The following is a 21,526-nucleotide window of genomic DNA, read 5'->3' as shown; positions in this document are numbered from 1 at the left end:
CCTGGGAAGAGCACAATGATAATACCAACATGGGCCAGTGAAGCGACGTCCTCCACAACTAGACTGAAGAACAAAAGGACAGCAACTTGTCTGTTCACCTCCCCCAATTCCCCAATAAAATCTTTAAAAAAAAACAGTACAGGGAGAGGCGCCTGCGCTGCAGACCATCCCTGGACTTATTCGCTTCTCCAGGGCCACCGCGGTCAGCCCCGCCACTCGGCCACTTCTGTTTTACCCACGTTCTCCCTGAAGCTCACCTGCCCACAGACCCCACCCTGTGCCCGCCTTCTCCAGCTCCCTGCTGGCTCCAGGCAGGTCCTTGGACTGCTTCTCTACCTACAGGCACTTCCTCCAGCAGCGCCACCCAAGAGCAAACTGTGAGGCACACGTATGTAAGCTACTAAAATTTCTAGTAGCCATATTAAACAACAAAAACAAGTGAAATTCACTTTAATATTCGGTTGTCGGAAAAATCATGACATATTTTGTCTATGTTTTTCATTGCAAAAATGCATCATGACTTTTCCAACAACCCAGTGCGTTTTAACGTAATATATCCAAAATATTATCACTCAAATATATTCCAGGTAAAAGATTCTGAATGGTATTGTACATTTTGTACATTCTTTTTCCCATACTGTCTTTGAACTCGGGTGTGTATTTGACACTTACAGCCACACGGGGCCCGTCGCTACCCTACTGAACAGCACAGTCCTGGCGGCCTCCATCCATGATTTGATACCATCTCTGCAGTGATTACTCCATATTTCATCTCTACGCTGCTGCTCTCTCATAATCCCAGAATTCTAGAGCCACCAAGCTACTAGACAGTTAAGTGTCCAGTTGGCATCTCAACTTACAACACGTCTTAAAAAAAACCCAAAAACTGAATTCTCACCACCACCATCCTTGCCATGACCTTCCCAATGTCAGTCAAGGACAAGTCCAGGTTTCCACTGCTCCAGCCAAGCGCTCGGCGTTGTAGTGACGCCTCTCTCCCTCTCGCCCCCATACCCAATCCCTCTGAAACCCTCTTAGCTCCACCTTCACAATGCGTCCAGAGTGAGGATCCCCACTTGCTCTGCCCTCCCCCCGAAATGCTGTGCTCCTGGGATGTCCCCACATCTTTCTCCCTTATCTCCTTCAGGTCTCAGCGCAAGTGTCACCTTGTCAGAGCCATTCCCTGTCCATCCCACACAACACAACACCTCCAACTCCTGCTGTATTTTCCCTCTTAGCACGAATTTTCACCAGAAACACGTATCCATTCGTTTATTCCTATTTCCAGTCTTCCCCTCCGCCACCAGGACAGAGCAGTGCTGTCTGGGGTTGCCATGGCGGTGCCCTGCTCTGATGGCCCCTCATGAGCACCTGCTGTGTGGACGGAGCCAGGCTGAGCAACAGCCTCTGGCTGTGGCACCCTCCCAGTCACAGAGCAAGGACAACTGGCCACAGTCCCTCAGGCTGCCGCAGCATTGCTAATCAGGAAGGGGTACTAGACCCAGGCCTCCCCCTTAGGCAGACCCCCCCCATCAGCCTGGCCAAGCTTCCTCAGCACTACCCTGGCCTGAGGCTGTTCCCGCCCGTCCCTCCTCCCCTCTCTCCTTTCGGGAGTCACGTCTGCCTGGAAATCCAAAGGGTCTTCCTAGGTGCTCCCGCTTCCTCCCTCTTTCCCTCCCCAGGAAATCCCCCCAACAAGTCTCCTGCATGTCTAATCACCTGGGCATCTGTGCCCAGGACGGAGTAGGCAGTCACCAAACATGATGGGAATGAACACACCTCTAGGACGAGGGCAGGGAAAGAACATGGACTTCAGGCTGTGAGGACAGACACCTGGGCTTCTGCTCAGCCGTGTAGCATCTGGAACCTCAGGGAACTTTCTTGAGTCCGCTGAGTCACAGCTTCACCATTTGGAAAGTGAAGATGATACCCTGAGAGAAGGTGGCTTCTTTCAGGGGCTGTCTGTCAGGAAAGTGAAAGGAAACGGTTTACCTAAGGTCCTTAGCACAAGGCCTGGCATGCAGGAACTGTTAACAAGTGTGGGCTCTTGTTCTGCCTTACCCATTTTCTGTAGCTACTTCTAGAATCCTTTCCCTGACCCCTTCCCCATGAATTCAGACCACTTTTTAATGAAATAACACCCCCCCCCCAATTATCCTATATACCCACTACTGAATCCCTTGTTCCATTGAGCAGATGAATAAACGACTTTCATTCCTATACTGGGCAAACAATTTATTTACTAGATCTCAGAAGGTGAAATCTCATCAGTGGTAGGCATCTTAACACCCTGAAACTTAACGCTATTTCCCTAAAGCTTGGAGAAAGCACACTTTTTAAAAAACAAACCAACACAAAATCTAAAAATGCAGTTTAGTATCAACTTCTTACAGCTAAGGTTTTTAGAGCCCCTTTAAAAAAAATTTTAGGTTTGTAGCATTCTAAATCATTATGAAGTTTTTCAAGAAAATAAATACGGACTTTGCGTGGATTTCAATTTAGCAGTTTTTCAAAAAAACCTCAAGCATGACTGCATGCGTTTACATATGCATTCTACAAAGCCTCCCAGGGATAAAGTAAATTGTTAGTGGGAGTCACTCCGGAAGGCGTGAGGATGAGCGGCTCTCACTTTTATGTGCCCCCTTTAAACTCTCTACAGGACTGGCCACATAATTGCAGGGTCCAGTGCAAAGTGAAAATGTAGGCCCCTTGTTCAAAGTTACTAGGAATATCAAGACTGCGGCGGCAGAGCATGAAACCAAGTGAGGGCCCCATGGGACTCTACAGCTTGCTGTTCACGGGGTGGGGCCTGAGCCTTTATAATTTTTATTAGTCTAATATTTACTGTGCAATACAAAAAGTTGTCTTCCTTAATAATATAAAGTTATATCACTGAACTACTTCCGAGAAAAAAAATACCCAGCCTAATGTCTAAAATTATTAAAACTCATACAGCCACCAAGAAAAATTTTAACATGATCAATGGTAATTCAGAGAAGTTAGAAACTTGCTGGTCAGTTTTTTTAGACTACTCAGAATAAGGAAGTTACCCTGTAAGTTCACCAAGACACGTATAAGAAAGCTCACTGCAGCACGGTGTTACAGTAACACCAGCATGGACGCGCCCATCCCGTCAACCAGTTACGTAAGTGCCTGGCACCGTCACACAACGGAACACTTGCTACATAAAAGCAAGGAGGCCATGAGGCAGACCTGTACAGGAAATAGATCTGTATGTGCCGGCATTTTTGAAAAGCACTCTAAGACACAAAGTTTACTGTTTGTTTAAACACAGAACTCTCTCGACCATGACTCCAATTTTTAGAGGTACAGGCATAAATTTTTTTTTTCTGTGACATCCAAGAAACTTATCACTGGTTTTCAAATGCGTACAGGATGGGAAGGGGGTGAAGGAGATTTACTTTTCATCCTATAACTTTTACTTCCTTTTTTAGATTTTTAACATGTACTTTTCAAAGAATAAATAGGCTTTAAAATAGTTACTTATATTCATAACAATGTTTTGGTATATCATACAAAATATACTTTAAGTTTTAAATCAAGCCTTACATTTTATAAAAAACAAGAAACTCCTTAGATGGTACTAACAAAATATTAACAAAAATACAATCAGTACTCAATCATTTATGGTGGTAACCAAACAAAGCAGTGTCAAGTAGCAACCACCACCACAAAAAAAAAAGGATCAAAGATGTGTCTATTCAATTTCAACTTCCTCTCCATTAAAATCTTCAGGAAAGATGCTAACAAGAAGCAAAATGTTGATCAGACACTTAAGAAAAGGCCAGTAACTGAAGAAAAAATTAAAGAGCATGAATAAATCCCCAAACTGGGCAAACAATTTTGAAACAGCCTGTTAGGATTCCAAAGGTGCTCTGGAAAATGTAATTGAGCTACAGACAAACTCCCAGCTGAAAGCAAAATAAATCCCTCCCCATGTTCTACCTCCCCCATTACTGAGGTAACAACCATTTACCTCCCAAAATTTGAAAATGCATCCAGGCATATTTCTTTACACTTATATTTATCTCCATGTCCTTTTTTCTCCACAGGTGACTGACTCATTTCATTTCAATATTTTCTGAGGGAGGGCCCACTCCCCTGCGCGAGGCACAGTCACAGGCTCACTTCTGGTCACAAGAGGAACACACACGTGCGCACACACCACGCACGACCTGTATCCACAGGACTCACATTCCTTCATCACTCTACAAACATACATACAACACATTCTCAAGCATTTTTGCAACTGTTAATTTTCTAGCTGCTCTACTGCCTTTATTTCTAATACAGATACTAGTTCATTCACTGGGATAACCCTATCAGCCCAATGCTTTGGGGCAGGTTTTAAAAGCAATTTATGAGGAATATATAGATTTCCAATGATTTTTTGAAAGCTCATAATCATAAACATAGTCAATGTATGCCAATGCAGCAATCGATATAGTCTTATGTTGCTGCAGGCAGGGAATTCCATATTATTTTAGGATCAACAGATAGCACTTTTAAAAGTTTCTGGGTACACCTTGTTAATCAGTAATGCATATAAACTTAAAAATAGTAACTATATATTTAATTAGTTTCCAAATTATAACTGGCTTTCCTCACCTAGTTTCTCCCTATCCATCCAGGGGTACGCTGCTGACAGAGCAAAGAAGAGACAGGGCTATGGAGAAGCCTCATACAGGGAAAGGCCTCGGAGATGACGTCAAAAACAGAACTTCAATGTCAACAGTCATTCCAAATACTAAATAGGAAGAGATTCTATTGCTTAATGAATAACTTCAAGATATAAAATTAAAATGAAAAATTTTGCTTTACTGAAAAATAATAGTGTGTAAAATCTGACAATTTCCATTTTCCACCGACTTTCTGAAGCCACATGCAGAAAATGTGGATCACCAACAGACAGGCGTGCCTGTCTTCAGAATATTGGGTTGTCGGAAAAATCATGACGTATTTTTTCTGGTTTTCGTTGCAAAAATGCATCATGACTTTTCCAACAACCCAATAATTAGGACCACCGTCATGAATCTGCTTGTGCAAAAGCCCTCCCCAGCCAAATACTCATTTTTCTGCTTATTCTCAAAACTACTAAAAGAACAGAGGTGCAGTGAGAGGGGGGCAGATGACTTATTTCTTTACACACAAGCACCGGAAATAAATCCATGAACAGTGTTATTAAACCAGCATAAGCTGTATAATCAATCAACTTACCCAACCACTAGTGTTCTCTATACCTGCTCCAACTAACAGCTAAAAGCTGCCACTTTCTACATGCTGGGCCCTGTTCTGAGTGGGTCATGTGAACGGATGCATGAGCTCTCATATAAAGCCACTCCAACCCTGCTCCCCCGCTAGAATCAGGGACTACAGCCCCTGAGGTAATTCAGTCTAACACCTAGTAAATAAGCACTGTGTAAAAGGAAAAGACTACACCGCACTCGAGAAGGAATCAGCAACAGTAAGATTTTCCTCTCTCCCCTCAAGGAGTTTATAGTCCAGGAAAGATCTCCATGTAAAGAATAAGCGAAAAAGTCAAAAGGTAAAAATAGCTTAGTGGAGGAAGCAGTCTAGCACCGTATAGAAGAACAATGAGGAGTTAATTCTGAAAATCAGGGGAAGCTTCTTTCACAGAAGAGAAAGCATTTAAGCCAAACATTCAGTATTAAGGAGTTTGATAGGAAGAAAAAGGCAGAAAGGACATTCCAGAATAAAGGAATTGGACAACCATGAAAGGGGCCAGAGGCCTGGAGGTGAAACACAAGGTGACCACAGAGATGCAGTAAAATATGAAGCTAAAGGTCAGAATGAGGCCAGATGGCATAGGACGTGGGATGATTTCCTAACCCTTTCAACACCAAGCTGTGGTGCCTGCAAGGTGAAAATCATTGCACGAGTGAGCCTACCGAGAGAACTAGGTCATCCCTCAGGTGTGCTGGGATGCGGGGAAATGCTGATGAGAACCTCCGATGTATACTTGGGGGAGGGTATCTGATTTGATTTCCCTATTACATAGTTCTGGTGACAGAACACAGGAGGGGACCAGAGAGGCTAGAGAAAAGGGAGGCCCGTCGTCCGCAGGCTGCAGTGACAATCAACACAAGGACAGCAGCCTGCGGGGTCAGGGGCAGAACCCTAAGGAGAAGCCACATGCAGGCAGGCCTGGTCAAAATCTGGGCTAGAAAGGGAAGACTCAAAAAGTTTCCGGCCTGAGTAATGAGGAGGACGAATGTGCTGTGAAGTTAGACGTCTTATTACCTTGTATCTGAATGAGGACATGCAGTGCACAAAGTATAACCACTTTAAGTGACACTACAAGCAAAAATAGCACAGACAAGGCTGTTCTCATTTCACGGGATAAAGAAACTAAAGTCCAAGAGAGATTTAACCAACCTGCCCACGGTGACCCAGGGGGTGAGGGATAGCCAAGACACCACCCTGCGTCTTTCAAGTCCAGCTCCCATGTTCTTTACGGAAGCCCCTCCAAAAGCAAGTTACTTTTTAATGACTATAATTAATCTTATTAAAAAACCCATTTTAATCAAAAAAGCATGTAATCTGCTGGGAGTGCAATCACATCCCGAAGGTAAGGAATATTTTAAAGCTTGTGCTCTGGTTCCCTCTACCCAAGAGACAGGGTTCAATGCCGTGGCAGCAGTAGTGCAGGCTCACGGATCCTCAGAGTTAAGGCAGATGGGGGAGCTGGAGGTTTGTCCTCTGTACAAAGATACCACTTGGTATCATGTGAGAGGCCAGAAATAACTGAAAAGAAACATTCTGAGTATTAACTACCTTCAATATAGCAAACCTGCATTTCGGATGTTGTGGCTGGTACTCCGACGTTTGCTATTAAAGCACTTCATAATGATATACTGCGTAAGGAGGATTACAGACTTTGCCTTTATTTAACAAACGCTTGAACACTTTCATGTTTAAACCCCTGAGCAAGGAGCTGGGGGTAAAACAAGGACATGGTCACCACAGCCAGAGTTAACATACACAATACAACATAATATAGGCAATAATGAAAGTCAAAATAGAGGATTCTGAATGCAGAAATTAATAACTCATTTTGACAGGATTTCCAAAGGGATCCAGGATATAAAATCAGATGTGGACTTTTAGAAACTGAAGGGGATGGGAGTGAGACAGGGCATACCAATCGGAGAGAAAGACAGAAGCAAAGAAGGGATGAAGCTTGATATGTTCAGAGAACCAAGAGTGGTCCTGTTGAGCGGGGCAGTGTGGAAAGGTGAGGCAGAGCACAGGTCAAGTTCAGAGGTGACGGGGCCGGGCTATGAGGGGCCTTGAATGTGAAGCTGGTGGGCCCAGATTCCAGTCTCCATACAGGCAGTCTTAGAAGCTCTCTGAGCCAGAGACTGGCAAGATCTGATCTATGTTTCAGAAAGATGACTCTGGCAGCCAGGCAAAGTGTGGACAGGAAGGGGTGGGAGGAGCCCGATGACTAAGCTTTAAGCCGGGAAAGGAATCTGAAGCTTTGACACACTGGTACTAATTAAATATCTTAAAGGGGTTGCCTGTTGCTGGGATTATTTCACATCTCCCTGCACTTGATCATCCCAACCATCCTGAGACAAGCAGCGGCATTGTTCCCATTTCACGGACCAGAAGAAGTGGCTCAGAGCATTAACTGCTCCAAGAGAAATGCTGCTGCAATGGAGAGAAAACCCAAGCTCGGGACTTTTCCACACTGGGCAAAAAAAATTTTTTTTAATCCTATTACTTTTTAAAAGTGCTACTATAAAAGCAGAGTGATCTATAAAATCATCAGTGAAGTGCTAAAAACAATCCATTTAATGTTCCTAAATGTTTGCAACTTGTGTAACGAATAAGATAATTACCCACAACATAGTTACAGATCTGCCTTCTGTTAACTTCATGTTAAAGACCTGTAACTTTTCTTTTTTAAAAAAACCTGGACCTCTAATTCCACTTGCTATGGAATTTAAGAGAGTAGTATTCCCTCCATTCAAAGTTCCAGTGGCCAAACTGGCGTTTCATTGATGAAATAGGCTTATGTAAAAACCATTATACATGTGCCCAAACTGAAGTGGTAAACTACTTTTTATTAAATTATTAAAAATTCATTATTTAGCAGGTACAGCAATTGAATCTAGAATTAGTAAGCAGTGATTGCAAGGAGCTTACCTATAGGTATGCAAAGGCACAATTTCAGAAACAGAGTTTGTCACAAAGGAACGGCATAAAGATTGAGACCCATTTAAGAATGGATCCACCCAAAGTAACATGAGATAATATCTAACCTTCAAGATGCAGAGTGGTAGATTGTTTTCCCCCTTTAAATTCAAAGTCTATGAAATGGTCAAGATGTTCTGCCTGGCACAGGACTTACACAGAAGAAATGCAGCTGGGGGGGGGGGCGGAGTTGAGCATGTAGTTTTATCTACAGTATCACCGAATATCAAAACTGCTTGCCCCCACCCCCTCACCAATCTTCTACCACCGTTTTTTGTTTGTTTGTTTAAAAAAGACCCAAAGATGTAAAACCCGTTCTCAGGAACTTCGACAAAGCATCCAACGTAGATCCAAGTATCCAAGTCAGGTAATTAATTGTTAGAAGGAAGCGCATTTGGTTAAATCATTCCAACGAACCACATGCCCCGCTCCCCGCTTAATCGTCTATAGTACTTTCTACAAGGTTAAGTCTCTATAGCTTCCCTATGGAGGACAAAAACTGAGAGGTGGCGAAAGAGAAACCAAAACTGGGTCGGGCCACGATTTGGGGGTCGGCTCCCAAGAGCGTGCAGGCCCTGTCATGTGCGCACCGCCGGCTGCACGCTAAATCCTGGGACAGCACGCAGCATTTCACACGCAGCAACCCGCGTTTCTCCAGCCGAGAGGATCGGAGAGCTCCTAGAGGCCGCCGCGGACGCGTGCCCTTTGGGGCCAGCGGACTCAGGTCCTCCAGAGCCGCGGCGGCGGGTGACTTTGTGAGCCCGTCACTCCCGCAGGCGGCCGTAACCTTCTCCAAACCTTGCACCGCCCCCACCCCGTGCGCGCCAGGCCCCGCCCCCGCCCGCCAGGCCACACCCCGCGCCCGCCGCGCCACAGGCCCGCGCACCCGTCAGTCAGTGACTGCCCCGCCCCGCTCGGCCCCTCCCCCGCCGGCGGTTTCCCTTCCCGGGCCCCTAAAGGACAATGCTGGAGGGGAGGGGGCAGCGCAGCGAGCGCCCACCCGCCGGCCGGCTGGCCGGCCACACCGGGAGTCTCGCCGCCGCCCGCTCGGGGCGCCGCTCCCCGGTCCCACGTCCGGCCGCCGCCTCGCCTACCCCCAAAGAGCCGCTCCCTGCGCGGCGACACCGGCCCATTGTGCGGACTCATCGTCCGCCGCCCGCTCGACCAGCGCCCGGAGCGCGGCCGCAAGCCAGACCCGAGGCGGGGGTCCCCAAGCCCGCAGCCCGCAGCCCGCCGGGGCCGGCCAGGGCTTCCTGCAGAGCGCACGGCCCGCGGGGCGGCCGGCCACCCTCAGGTCGGCCCCGAGCCCCTCAGCGGCGGTGGCCTGCCCGGCCCGCGCCCGCTTGGCCGAAGGGCCGCCGCCCGCCCGCCCCAGCCCCCCGCGGTACCTGCCGAGCGGCGCGACGGCCGGCGGCGGCGCCTCCTCTCGCTCCGAGGGCTCCGAGCGGCTGCCGAGCGCCGGGCGGCCCTGGCCTGCGCCTTACGTAAAGCGGCGGCGGCTCCGGCGCCACTCGCGGAGGGCGGGAGGCGGCGCGCCGCGGCCGCTCCGCTCCGTTACCCGGCAACTGGCCTCAGTGCCCCGCCAGCCGGGCGCGTTTCATATCCTTCCGCCCAGGCGCCGGGATTACATCAGCGCCGGCCGCCCCGCCCTGGCCCCGCCCCTCCGGCCGGTCGCCGGGCCGCGGGCGCTGGAGGGAGGGAGGGCTGGAAGCGGGAGCCCACCCAGTGTGCGGAGAGACGCCCCCCACGGAGGGGCGCATGGGGGCTGCTGCTTGTTGCAAAACCCCCTAAACTCTGCTGCCGCTCCAGCCCTCCCCAGCCCCCGCCCAAGGAGTGGGACTCGACTTGCGCCCGATTCCGGGGTACGCGCGCCACCTGTCTGTGCCCCCTCCTTGCTGCGTCCTGGGATGGCTGGAGTGGGCGGTTTAAAATAAAGACTTTAATTTAAAAAAAGAAAGAAAGAAAGAAACCCGGAAGGCAAGCTAAAGAAATGTGACATGGCTCTTTTTATTAAGTTGGCAAAAATAAATTCTGGAAGATTCGGAAGTGGGAACCAAAAATGTGCACTAACCTTTTAATCAGCCTCTTTTTCACACACCCACCTTCCCTAAATGTGATTCCTAGGCCTGTCCTAATAAAAGGAAATCAAGTCTGATAGGCACCAGAGAGGAAGGAGCCTGGAGATTACCTGCTTACAGAGAGGAAGGGGGGTGGAGAGGGGGGTGACCTACCTGGGGTCATTGTCCACTGATTTATTTATTGAGCACCCACTGCGTGCCAGGCAATGAGTTTTCTGTTCAGAACTTGGCAAGCAGATTTCCCCCACCAGCTCACAGGCTCTTAGGAGAAGCAGAAGCACAGGTTGGGAAGGGGCCAACCGGACACCACGTGCTGGGAGCTGGAAGGACCGACCAGAGAGAACTACCATTTACACTACTTACAAAGTGGCTTTCTGCAAACGTTTCTTTTGTTCTTCAGAAGAATTCTGGATCCAGGCATTATCATCCCCATTTCACAGGTGAGGAAGCTGAGGCTTAGAGATAGTAAGTGATTTCACCTAAGCCTTGTGGTGAGTGGGTAAGTTCTTCTGATTCCAGGAAGTCACCCTGCCTCTTGCAGGAGGCAGGATTTGAACCCCGGCTCCTGGCTCTGAGGTCTGGGGTCTTTTTTTACAGCTCTCTCCTCATCAGCTTGCTCGCCATTTTATTCTCAGCGTTCATCTCAGTTGAACACATTGTGAATCACAGTGCATTCATTCAGTTAGTATCTTTTGAGCACCTGTTGTGAGTCTGGCTCAATGCCAGGCAGGGGTGGCCCTTCCCTCCTGTAGATCAAACTCAGAAAAAGGAGGGAGGAGATAAAAGGGTGTGGGAAATCCAGGGGGATCTGGGAGCAAAGGAGGGGCAGCTAATGGAGCTTCCAAGTCTAGTTCCCAGGCGCCCCCAGACCCAGGATTTCACAGACATAGTAACCCTCCCCCGCAATATAGGGGATTTGCAAAGGTCTACTTTTAATTTTTGCCACATTGGTAACATTGCTGTTACCAACACTCATCATTTTGTGAAATAGTAATAATATATCTCAGATGTCTCAGAAGAAAAGAAACAGTTGGCAACTTTATAGCCAAAGAGAGAGAGAGAGATTACTGACCTTATTTTTCTCATTTTGCCACAGACCAGTTTCTATAAACCACAAACTCATGGAACCAGAGGACATCTTGGAAGAAGAGGTATTGAAACTGAGTAGGAACTAACTAGGATTAGGAGGATTTGGAGTTGGTGGGGGAAGATTACAGATTAGAAAATGAAAGTCTTTTGGTTACTTTGTTTCCTTAACAAAATAGCCCCGGTCCTTCATATTGCTTGCTTTGATAAAAGTCCTGGAAGGTTGGCTGACCCCAGCCTCAGAGCCTTTGCGCTTACTGATACCTGTTGAAGGAACCCTCTCCCCAGATTTTTGCGTAGCTGGCTCCTTCTTATACAAGGCTCAGCTACAATGTCACCTACTCAGAAACACTTTCTCTGATCCCCAGTTTAGCTAACCTTCCTAGTCGTAATGCCACCACCCTGTTTTGTTCTATATTCACAGTTCTTTCACTCTCTGGAATGATCTTGGTTGTATTTTAAGATATGACTGGTAAGACCCCTAGGGAATGCAAAGGAGGCCAGAGGACTTTGGCGTTAAAGCACAATTGGTGTGGAAGCAGAGAAGTTCCACTTCAGGGTTTTCTAATAAGAAACCATCTTGGTCTCTGGGTATGTCCGCGATTATTCGTTTTATTTCCCCAGGCTCAGAACCACCTACCAGGGCTCTTTAACCCCTGCAGGAGGGCGGGTGAGGCAGCGAGAGGGGTAATATGACAACTCCCAGTGCCCTCTGACTTGGATGGTCTGGATGCCAGCAAGGGTTCCGGCCGATGCCAGCTAGGGCAGTGGTTTTGCGACCACGTGCGTGGGTGGTGAACATCAGGGGGCTGAGGCTGACTCTGGGATGCTTTGTGATACACACGCTGACGGGCAGTTAGAAAGCAGGGGCCAGGTCTCCTTGGCTCTGTGACCTTGCGTACATAATCTCCCTTTCTGGGCCTCAGTTTCCCCATATGCACAGCAAGGAATTTAGGCAGAAACCGCTCAAAGTCTCAGCTTCTTTCTTTCTTTCTTTCTTTTGTGTGAACTTGGGGAACAAAATTTCAATGAAACTGCACTTTGATAAAAGGGGGAGGTTATGTGTGGGTGGGCAGGAGGAATATGGGAACTCTGTACTTTCTGCTCAATTTTTTGAACTTTAAACTGCTCTAAAAAAATTGTCTGCTTTGAAAAATAAAAGTATATGTGCAAACCTCAGCTGTCGTCCAACAAATAATACCAGCTCCTGTTTATTGACTTGCAGCTGCAATCCCTGTGCTTTACTCACATCAGTTCCCACCCCCCCCACTTCACCCCCCCCCCTTGAAATAGTCAGCAGGGGGGAAGTTATCCCCATTTGCAGTTAAGAGACTCAGAGGCTCTGGGGTGGTTAGGTGGCTTGCCCCAGGCCATGCTGCTACTTACTAGGAGGCAAGCCACAGGATTTGATTGTAGCCCTGCGCTTGCCACTGTGCTACACTGTTTCATTAATATCCATCCTGAGTCAGCTTTTAAATGAATGATGCCCAGATACGAGCCCCACCAGAGAAGCGCTCCATTGCCTCCCCAGGGGACCAACGCCCTCATTTAGGATTCTAACCATTCATCTGCTTGGATGCTGTCAGTCAAGGTGCTCGACTGGCTTTCCTTCTCGCCTCTTCTCTTCGTTCCCCCAGGCCTGCAGCCCCCTGACTGTCCCTCCTCTCAGTGGCCCTGCATTCTTAGGAGTGGTAAATACCATTCTAGCATGTGAAGAGCGGAGGTCAAGTCTCTGACACAGCCTCACGGTATGACCTTGAGGAGCTCACTGACCTTCACAGGGCTTCCTAGTATATGAAATGATGGAGGGATACTGGCACTGTCCTGGTCTGTCAGTGTATTCAGGGCGAAACAACATCAGAGGTGTGGTATCCTCCCCGGACTCTAAGATGCCATATAAATGTCAAGTCTCATCATTATTCTTTCAAATGTGTTCCAAGGGCTGATGGCTTTTCCCCCATTCCCACTCCTCCACCCCAATCCACAGAAAACTCAACACCACTTAACTTGCTGGCATGGGTAAGCGATTTATCCTGTTTCCTCACCTGTAAGTGACGTCATAATAATAGCATCTGCCTGAGAGGGTTGTTGTGAGTGGATAAGGGAATCCACACACAGGGTCAGAGCAGTGCTCGGCACACAGTAAACAATAAATGCTGGACCTCCTTACATGGCTCCTACCCTGCCCGTCTCTGGTCCTCCTCTTCCTCTATCCGTCCTGGCTCTGCCCTTTCACCTGGTACCATGGTCCTGGGGCAGCTCTGTCCACTCCGTAGCCTGCATTCACATGGAGATGGTAGGATACCTATAACTCCCTCCTGGCTCTGACCTTTCTCTGAGATCTCAGACCTGCCTCCTGCCCTTGTCCACCTTGCTGGTGGGACCCCCACCCCAGCGTGTCCACAGCTGACCCATAGCCTTCCCCACACAATCAGTGCCCCTTCACTGGTCACTGTTGTCTGCCATTGTCCTCTCCCCAGCTGCTGAGCTAGAGTCCTCATGCACAGCTTCAGAAATGACCTTGCTGTCAGGCTCTGAGGTCAGACAGCCTGGGTGAGAATCCAGTGCTGCTGCTTGGCTGTTGTGCAACCTTGAGCAAGTTACTTCCTGTCTCTGGTCTGGCTTCCATAGCTCTAAAATAGAAACAACCAGAGCTCCCTCCGGTAGCCAACACTAATCTCTGGATTTGGCTGCCCAGGATATGAAGCCCCTTTCTACATTTAGGGAATCCCCCCACCTTGTGAAACTGGGCAAGGGAGGTGTGCAAGCAAGGCTGACATTTCTGCAGGAGCCTGAACTGAAGGCTGGACGCTGACCACACCTTCCTCCAGACCTCCTAGCCTCAGCCCTGAGGGCCGGTCATTATCAATGATACGAAACAATTCGCGAGGCTTTGTCTGCACTGGGTTTGCTCTTCCATACCCAGGGGTGCCCTGCGTCTGGGCGACTGGCATGCACAGGGCTTGGAAGTGATTTCTAATCAAGGTATTAAATTGTGAGCATAGCCCACCAGCCGCTGGTCAGCAGCCTGGCCTTTGGTAGGAGATGTTCCAGCCAGGTGCTATCTGAAGGTCTGGAGCAGGTGAGCTGGAAGGTGGTCATCCCTTCTTCTCCGTCAAAGGAAGGCCCCTGAAAGGCATAGGAGAAAACACGGTTCAGAGAAGAAGTTCTCACCACGGGGAAACCTGGGGCGGACCCAGGGCCTCTCCACTTTCCTCCACATCTTGGGCCAGAAAAGTTTTCCCAGCCAGGCAAGGGTGACAGGAAACGGGCCCTTTTCTTCCCCCCACTAAGCGCGCAGGGCTCAAATAAGGGCACTGGCTTGGCGCACACATCTCAAGCACTCACGGGCCAGTACTGTGCTGCCCGCTGGAGACTGGGATGAATAGCACACAGACCCTTTTTGGGTCACACTGTCTCCTGGGGACTACATGGACATAAATAGAGAACTATGTTGGAACCCAAACGTAAGGAAGGCTCACTGAACCTCATGTTTGTTGGGTACCTACTTTATCAGTTTCCTAGGGCTGCTGTAAAATGGACCCCAAACTAGGTGGCTTAACAGAAATGTGTTGTCTCCAGCAATGGGGCTGGAAGTCCGAGATCAGGGTGCCAAGAAGGTGCGCTCCCTCTGAGTCTGGGGGGGGATTCTGCCTCGCCGCTCCCAGCTTCTGTCGTCCGCCAGCTGTCCCTCATGTTCCATGGCTTACAGAGGCGTCACTCCAATCTCTGCTCCCACTGTCACATGGCCATCTTTTCCACTTCTCTCTTTTTCTTATAAGGCCACCAGTCACATAGGATTAGGGCCCATCCTACTCCAGTATGGCCTCATCTTAACTAGGTACAGCTGCAACTCTGTTTCCAAGTAAGGCCACTGAGGTACTGGGGGTTAGGGCTTCAACATACCTACTTTGGAGGAATAACACCTCTCATGTTCTTGGCCTTGTCTGCTACACACACTATTTCATTCAGTCCTCCAAAGAAGGGAGGGACTATTATCTTTGTCTTATAGATTGGGAAACTAAGGCTCAGAGAATTGAAGCGATTTTCCCAAGTTCACAGTTCAGCTGGGTACACGCTAGAGCCAGGCATCAAACCAGGTCGCTGTCAACCCCAAATCTAGGTTTCTTTCCTTCCACCCTTCCATCCATTCATTCAGCAAACCTTTTCTGAGCACCATCCGACAGGCACTGTCGGACTCTTGGTAGGCACTGGAAAATAAAACAAGCATGGCTCCACGGAACCTACAATCTAAGGATGGAAGCTGACTATAACATTTTTAAATGTATCATTACCAACTGTGAGAAATGCCACAAGAAGAAACAAACAAGGGGAATCTGCTTAGCTATGGTGTCAGCAAAAGGCTTCTCTGAGGAAATGATCTTCAGTTTGCGTCCTGAAGAAAGAAAAGGACTCCCTTCCTGATCATGCAAAGGTCCTGAGGCAGGAAAGGTCCTAGTGCACTGAGGAGCTGAAAGCAGTTTTGGCATAGCTAGAGAATTCAGATAACATTGGAAAGGGGTGGTGGTGGTGGTGGTGGTGTGTGTACAGAGCGCAGACCAAGGCAGGCCTTGTAGGCTATGGCAAAGAGTTTGTCATTTATTCATAGTGCTGATGGCACATGTGAATCTGTGGCCAGTGTGCTGTGGAATAATTCGTTCACCTAGTCATCAAGTTTGGATTGAGCACATGCGATGAGTCCTCGGCTCTGGAGGTATTTGCAGTCTCGGGTGCCAGGTCAGATCTCAGTCCAGAAATGCCCACGAGGAAGTTTAGGAGTTAGCCCCTGACCATCTGAGGACTCGCTTACTGGGTAACCCCGGGCGAGTTACGCTCTCTCTTGGGGCTCCTGCCTCCTCTCTTGCAAAGTCATTGGTCTGTGTCTCTTTTAGAACCTCTGAAGGAGAGAGAAAGAGGAAGACCCTTTTGGTGGCCCTCTGCCCTTGACTTCTAACTATATCTCAGATCCAAGTGAAGTTGCAAGTTTATGCAAGGTCAAGAGCCAGACTTTGGCTGAAGTTGCCTGACATCGGGTGGCCACTGAGCCTCAGGTTCAGAGGGTTGGTAATACACGCCTTGCACAAAGAATGAGCATAGAACTCTTGCTGCACTTGGAATTGCCCTCCGGGAAGTTTATACATATTTGCTCGATTAGCAGAAGTTCTTAACTGAGCACCTACTATGTGCAGGTACTGTGCTAAGAATTTTCACCTATATTATGTGATTTCAACCTCAGCCACCACACCCACGAGTCCCGATTTTACAGGTGAAGTGACTTGTCCAAGGTCACTGGGCTTGGGACCCAGTTCATCATCTCCCCTTCTAGCTCTCTCCACTTTAAACAGCCGTAGGTGTCCTGAAGCGGGGTGTACCTTCTCAGGAGTGGTGAGCAACTTGTAAGTGGAGGATTTGTGCGTGATCTGACCACCTAGCTGAGATCCTGTAGGAGATATTGGAGCACCTGGTATGATCTGGGCAGAATGATCTCCAAAGATCCCTCCAACCCTGCGAGTTTGGGTCTGTAGAATTGAAGGGTGGCTGAAGCATGCATCTATTAAGCCACATCCTGGGGAAGAGGTAGCCAGGGTGGTGATAACACCTGGAGCCTGGAGGCCTGTCTGCCAATCAGGGGCCTGGAAATTCCTGACATAAAATAAGCTTCTGTTGAGTCTCCAAGCTGTGCCAGGCCACTGGGGACACCTAGTCAGAAGGGTGGCTGGTGCATGCCCTTGCCACCTCCTACACGTGCAAATGCATACTGACCCTGCACCACCTCAGGCCAACTGAAGTTAAGTTTACAGGAACCCCTGAGCTCAGAGGACTGGTCCCTCTACTTGTCAGTTGCACAGCCTTGGCCAAAGTTCCTGTCCCTCTCTGAGCCTTACTTAGCTTTCTTACCTGTAAAATAGGTGTGAAGATAATAGTACCCACCTGCTAGGTTGTTGTGAGTTTGGAGGGAGGCAGAGAATCTCTGTAAAATGCTTGCTTACTGTCTGGCACAGAAACTGAACCATAAGGAGCTAATGCTTCCTGGGGCTCGCAGCAGCCTTTGTTCTGCTGTGAGACATTCTGCCTGGAGAGAGAGAGCCAGTAACTTCTATGGGAAACGCATTCAAAACGGAGCCGAGATGTTTAAAGAGGAAGGAGGGTGACAGCTGCTGGGTGCTGGGCTTGTAACTTCCCCTTCTGTTTTCCCACCAAACCTTCAGTAAGATGTGAGTTTGACAATGCGTTTGGAACCGGGTTTGACTTCTTTGAGGGGCATGTAAAATGGGCTTCTGCCCCCTCCGTCTAGTCTCATCTCAGCTGCCAGAGTGGTCTGATTACTAACAACACCAAATGTCACCCTCCTACCCCAAACTCCCCAGCAGTTTCCCAGTTCATGCAGAGTGAAGGTCAAAGTCCTTTACGCACAAGGCCCTCCCACCAGACTCCTTCTGACCTGCTCTCACATCCCCCAACGCCCCATGCAGTCGCCACATTGGCTTTTTGCCGTTCCCAAAGTCTGCTCAGTCAGCCTCAGGGCCTTTGCACTTGCTATTCCCGCCACCTGTAATGCTCTTCTCCCACATACCTGCGTGGTCATTTCCTCACTGTGTTCAAGCTTGAGTCCGAAGTTGAGTCCTATGGCTGCTGTAACAAATAGAGCAAACTGGGTAGCACAACAGAAATTTATTCTCTCACAGCTCCAGAGGCCAGAAATCAAGGCATCATCAGGGCCATGCTCCCTCCAGAGGTGCCGAGGGAGGATCCTGTGCCTCTTCCACCTTCTGATGGTTCCTTGGCTCGCGGCCACATCGCTGCAGTCTCTGCCTTTGTGGTCGCATTGGGCCTTCACATGATCTTCTCTGTGTCTCTTTTTCTGCCTCTTATAAGGACACTTGTCATTAGGTTTAGGGCCCACCTGAATAACCCAGGGTGATCTCATCTCGAGATCCTTGACTTAACTATTGTACATCTGCAAAGATCCTTTTTTTCAAATACAGTCATACGCACAGGTTCTGGGTGGACATATCTTTTGGGGGCCACCAGTCAACCCACTACATTATGTTCCTAAAAATCTTCCATGGTCATGAAATAGCACAATCTCTCGCTCCTCCCCTGTGTTACCTGGTTTTTTCTTTATAGCACTAGTCATCACGCGCTTCCTTGTGTAGTATTTGTCTGTGGCCCTTCTCCCTGCTCTAATTGTAAGTTCCAGGAGGGCAGGCAGGGCTGTGTCTACTTTGCATACCACTGCACCCCCAGCCCCTAGAACAGGGCCTCACACACAGCAGGTGCTCAAAATAAATATTTGTTAAATGAATGAAGATCAGAGGATGCCACAGCCCCATTTGGGTCATTCCTAAAAGACAGAGATGTCACTAATGGTACCTGATGCTCTGGCATTCACAGGGAAAACAGATATAATGGATACTTATTAAAATTGATATTTATGTTTATAGGCCACAATTGTGTCATAATCGGATGACAATGCTTAAGTATCCTTAGCAGGAAGCTGGTATCTTCCAGAAAGAAGTGACTTCAGGTGAGAAAAATGTGTCAGGTACAGCTCCTGGCGCAGAGCCTGCCACAGGGTAAGGCATCAGTCAAGGCAAGCGGCTTGCTTCTTAGAGGTTCCGTTTCCTACACGGAAAAGTTGGGCTGGGTGGCCGATGTCCAAGGCCCTTCTGCTCAGGCTGGGAGACCTTGGTGGCAATGCCGCCCAGAGCGAGGGTAAGTGGAGGGGAGCGGGGGGGCCAGGATTAAGGTTTGGGTTCTCGGGCAATCCCAGAAGCAGACCTTGGGGGAAGAATTCAGTGCCAATGGTTCATTACGGAGGTGAGGTCAGCAGAATAGTGACCCCTAAAGATGTCCACTTCCTACCCCCAGGACCTGTGAATCTGTTACCTGGCGAAAGGAACTTGTGCAGGTGCGATTAAGGTTATGTATGGACCTTGAGCTGGAGAGACTATCCTGGATTGTCTGGCCAATAATCTAATCACACGAGTCCTTAAAAGTGGAAAAGGGAGGCAGAAGAGTGGATCAGAGAGGCGATGTCAGAAAGACATGACCTGCTGGCTTTGAAGATGGAGGAAAGGAGGGAAGAGCCCAGACCTCGAGACGCTGGAAGAGACAATGAGTTGCGTTCTCACCCAAAGCCCCCAGAAAGGGACGCAGCCCTGCCCATACCTCGACTTAGCCCGGAGACACCCGTGTGTCAGACTCGCGACCTCCAGACCTGTAGGAGAATAGATGTGTGTTGTTAAAGCTGCTAAATGTGGGGTCATTTGTTACAGCGGCGACAGGGAGCTAGCACAGCGAGTGATGCTAGGAAACGCTGGCAGGGGGTGGCTGGCAGGATAGGTGTATCATCAAGCCAGGGAGTGGGGTGGGGCACCCCAGAAGTCAGCCCACACGCCCCAGAATCACTCCACCGAGGGAGGTGGGAGGGGCTTTAATTGTGGCAGCCAGAGCAAGCCCTCAGGAAGATGTGCGGGGGTCGGAACCTGGAGGTCAGGTAAAAGAGGTCTCAACAGCAGGAGCGCGCAGGGACCAGATGGTGGAGTCCAGGCCCTGGTGGGACTGTCTCAGGGATCCAGGGTCTCTCTAAGATGCCCACCCAATATGTGGCCTCCCTGCTCCCCGACCTCCCTTGGGTCTCCATTGCCTGGTCAGGTCCTGCCTCCCCTGTAATGGGACCTGTTTGCTTTCCCAGCCGGGCCCTGCATCCTGTCCCAACAGGCACCCCACCCTCTAGATGCACCCGCCACTGGCGCTGCTTGATGGCACATATTTGTCACATGTTTCTGCCTTTGCAAATGCTGTTCCCATTGTCTGGAACTCCCCACCCACCCCTGCACCTCTCCTTAACTATTGTGTTCTCCCGTGTGACCCCTTTCTCCTCCCAGTGGGGCCTCTGCGCCTGACTCTGCCTCCCGGGCGCCCAGCCCAGGGCCTGACACGCAGGAGGGACTCTCTGCTCTGCGAACCCGAACCGGAGTCATGGGAAAGGCACGCCCTGCTGCCCGCAGCCCAGCCGCTGGCCTCTCCGCCCGCCCGCCAGCCTGGCTATTTTTACTTCGTTCCCCTGCAGAGCTGAGGCCTGTGGGGCAGGCTCTCAAGCTGCGCCAGTGAGATTGTCAGACAGAGTTGAAGACACTTGCGGGTGCTGCCTGGCCAGGGGCCATCAGGAGTGGCCATGGGGGCTCTTCCTCGGGAGCGGAGCCCCACGACTCAGCCCCTACCTGGGAGAGTCTCCTAGGACAGAGCTGGGTACAGGGACCCGCTTAGCCATCTTCTTGCTGCGTGACCCAGAGTAAGGCACGTCACCTGCCTGCCAGATGGGTGGGGGGTCCAGCTCTCTCTTGCAGGTCATTCTGAGGATCAAATGGATAAATCAGTAAGTCTAATTCAAATGTCATTTTAAATAGGTAAAACAGCCACATGATTCAAAATGCAAATACAGAAAGCTGGGGAGGTTTACTCAGTGCCAAGTCAGACCTCATCCCCAGGCAGCCTGCCAGCTCTCATCCCCGAAGACATCCCTCCTCTCCCTCCTTCCTTTCTCTTTCTCTCTCTCTAAATATATTTATTTATTTATTTATTTATTTATACATATGTAAATATGTATACAGAGAGAGTGAGAGGTTTTTATGAGAATATACGTCTTGTATTTTTATTTATACCTGTATCAACACTATGGAGAACCTACCCTGTACCACACAGTAGGTGCTCCTAAACGGTAGCTTTTCTCCTGTACCCTCCATCATCAGCAGCTTCGTAATTTTCAGCTTCAAATACTGTTCCTTGAATGAGCAGCTACCAGGCTCTGTGCTAGATTCCCTGCAAATAGCCCCATTTTATGGATGAGGAAACTGAGGCTCGGGGAGACTGGGTGACTTGGCCAAGACCACACAGCTGGCTGGAGGCCAAACCAGGCGTCAAGCCCCCGTCTTCAGACTGCCAAGCCTGCGCGAGGAGGCACTCAGCTTTGTTCTGTGGCCGCTATGATGACCTGACCCCAAGGAAGCTGCAGCTTTTCTCCACACTTACTCCCAGGTTCCTTCCCCAGGTCATGGGCAGGACAGGCTCACCAGGGCTGTCCCCGCGAGAGCCCCAAATCCTTTGGACAAGCAATA

The 21,526-nt window shown here is 49.3% G+C and overlaps 1 protein-coding gene across 6 annotated transcripts in view; it reads right to left on the bottom strand.

The window, feature by feature from the left end:
- KIAA0232 (KIAA0232 ortholog) overlaps positions 1 to 9,798 on the bottom strand; it is a 78,851-nt gene extending 69,053 nt beyond the window's left edge. For 4 of the 6 annotated variants that reach the window (XM_019628434.1, XM_019628438.1, XM_019628440.1 and 1 more), the window contains exon 1: positions 9,630 to 9,798. The gene's annotated coding sequence lies outside the window, so the exon portion shown is untranslated. Of the gene's footprint in view, positions 1 to 1,779; positions 1,963 to 9,629 lie in introns of all 6 variants that reach the window. The other 2 variants (XM_019628435.1, XM_019628437.1) reach the window with 1 other exon arrangement.
- Positions 9,799 to 21,526: the final 11,728 nt, after the last annotated feature.

The sequence above is a fragment of the Hipposideros armiger genome, unplaced genomic scaffold (genome assembly GCF_001890085.2).
Source record: "Hipposideros armiger isolate ML-2016 unplaced genomic scaffold, ASM189008v1 scaffold_790, whole genome shotgun sequence".
Classification (NCBI taxonomy): Eukaryota; Metazoa; Chordata; class Mammalia; order Chiroptera; family Hipposideridae; genus Hipposideros; species Hipposideros armiger.
Note: the sequence above shows the minus strand (reverse complement) of the source record. Positions and strands in the feature narration are given on the sequence as shown.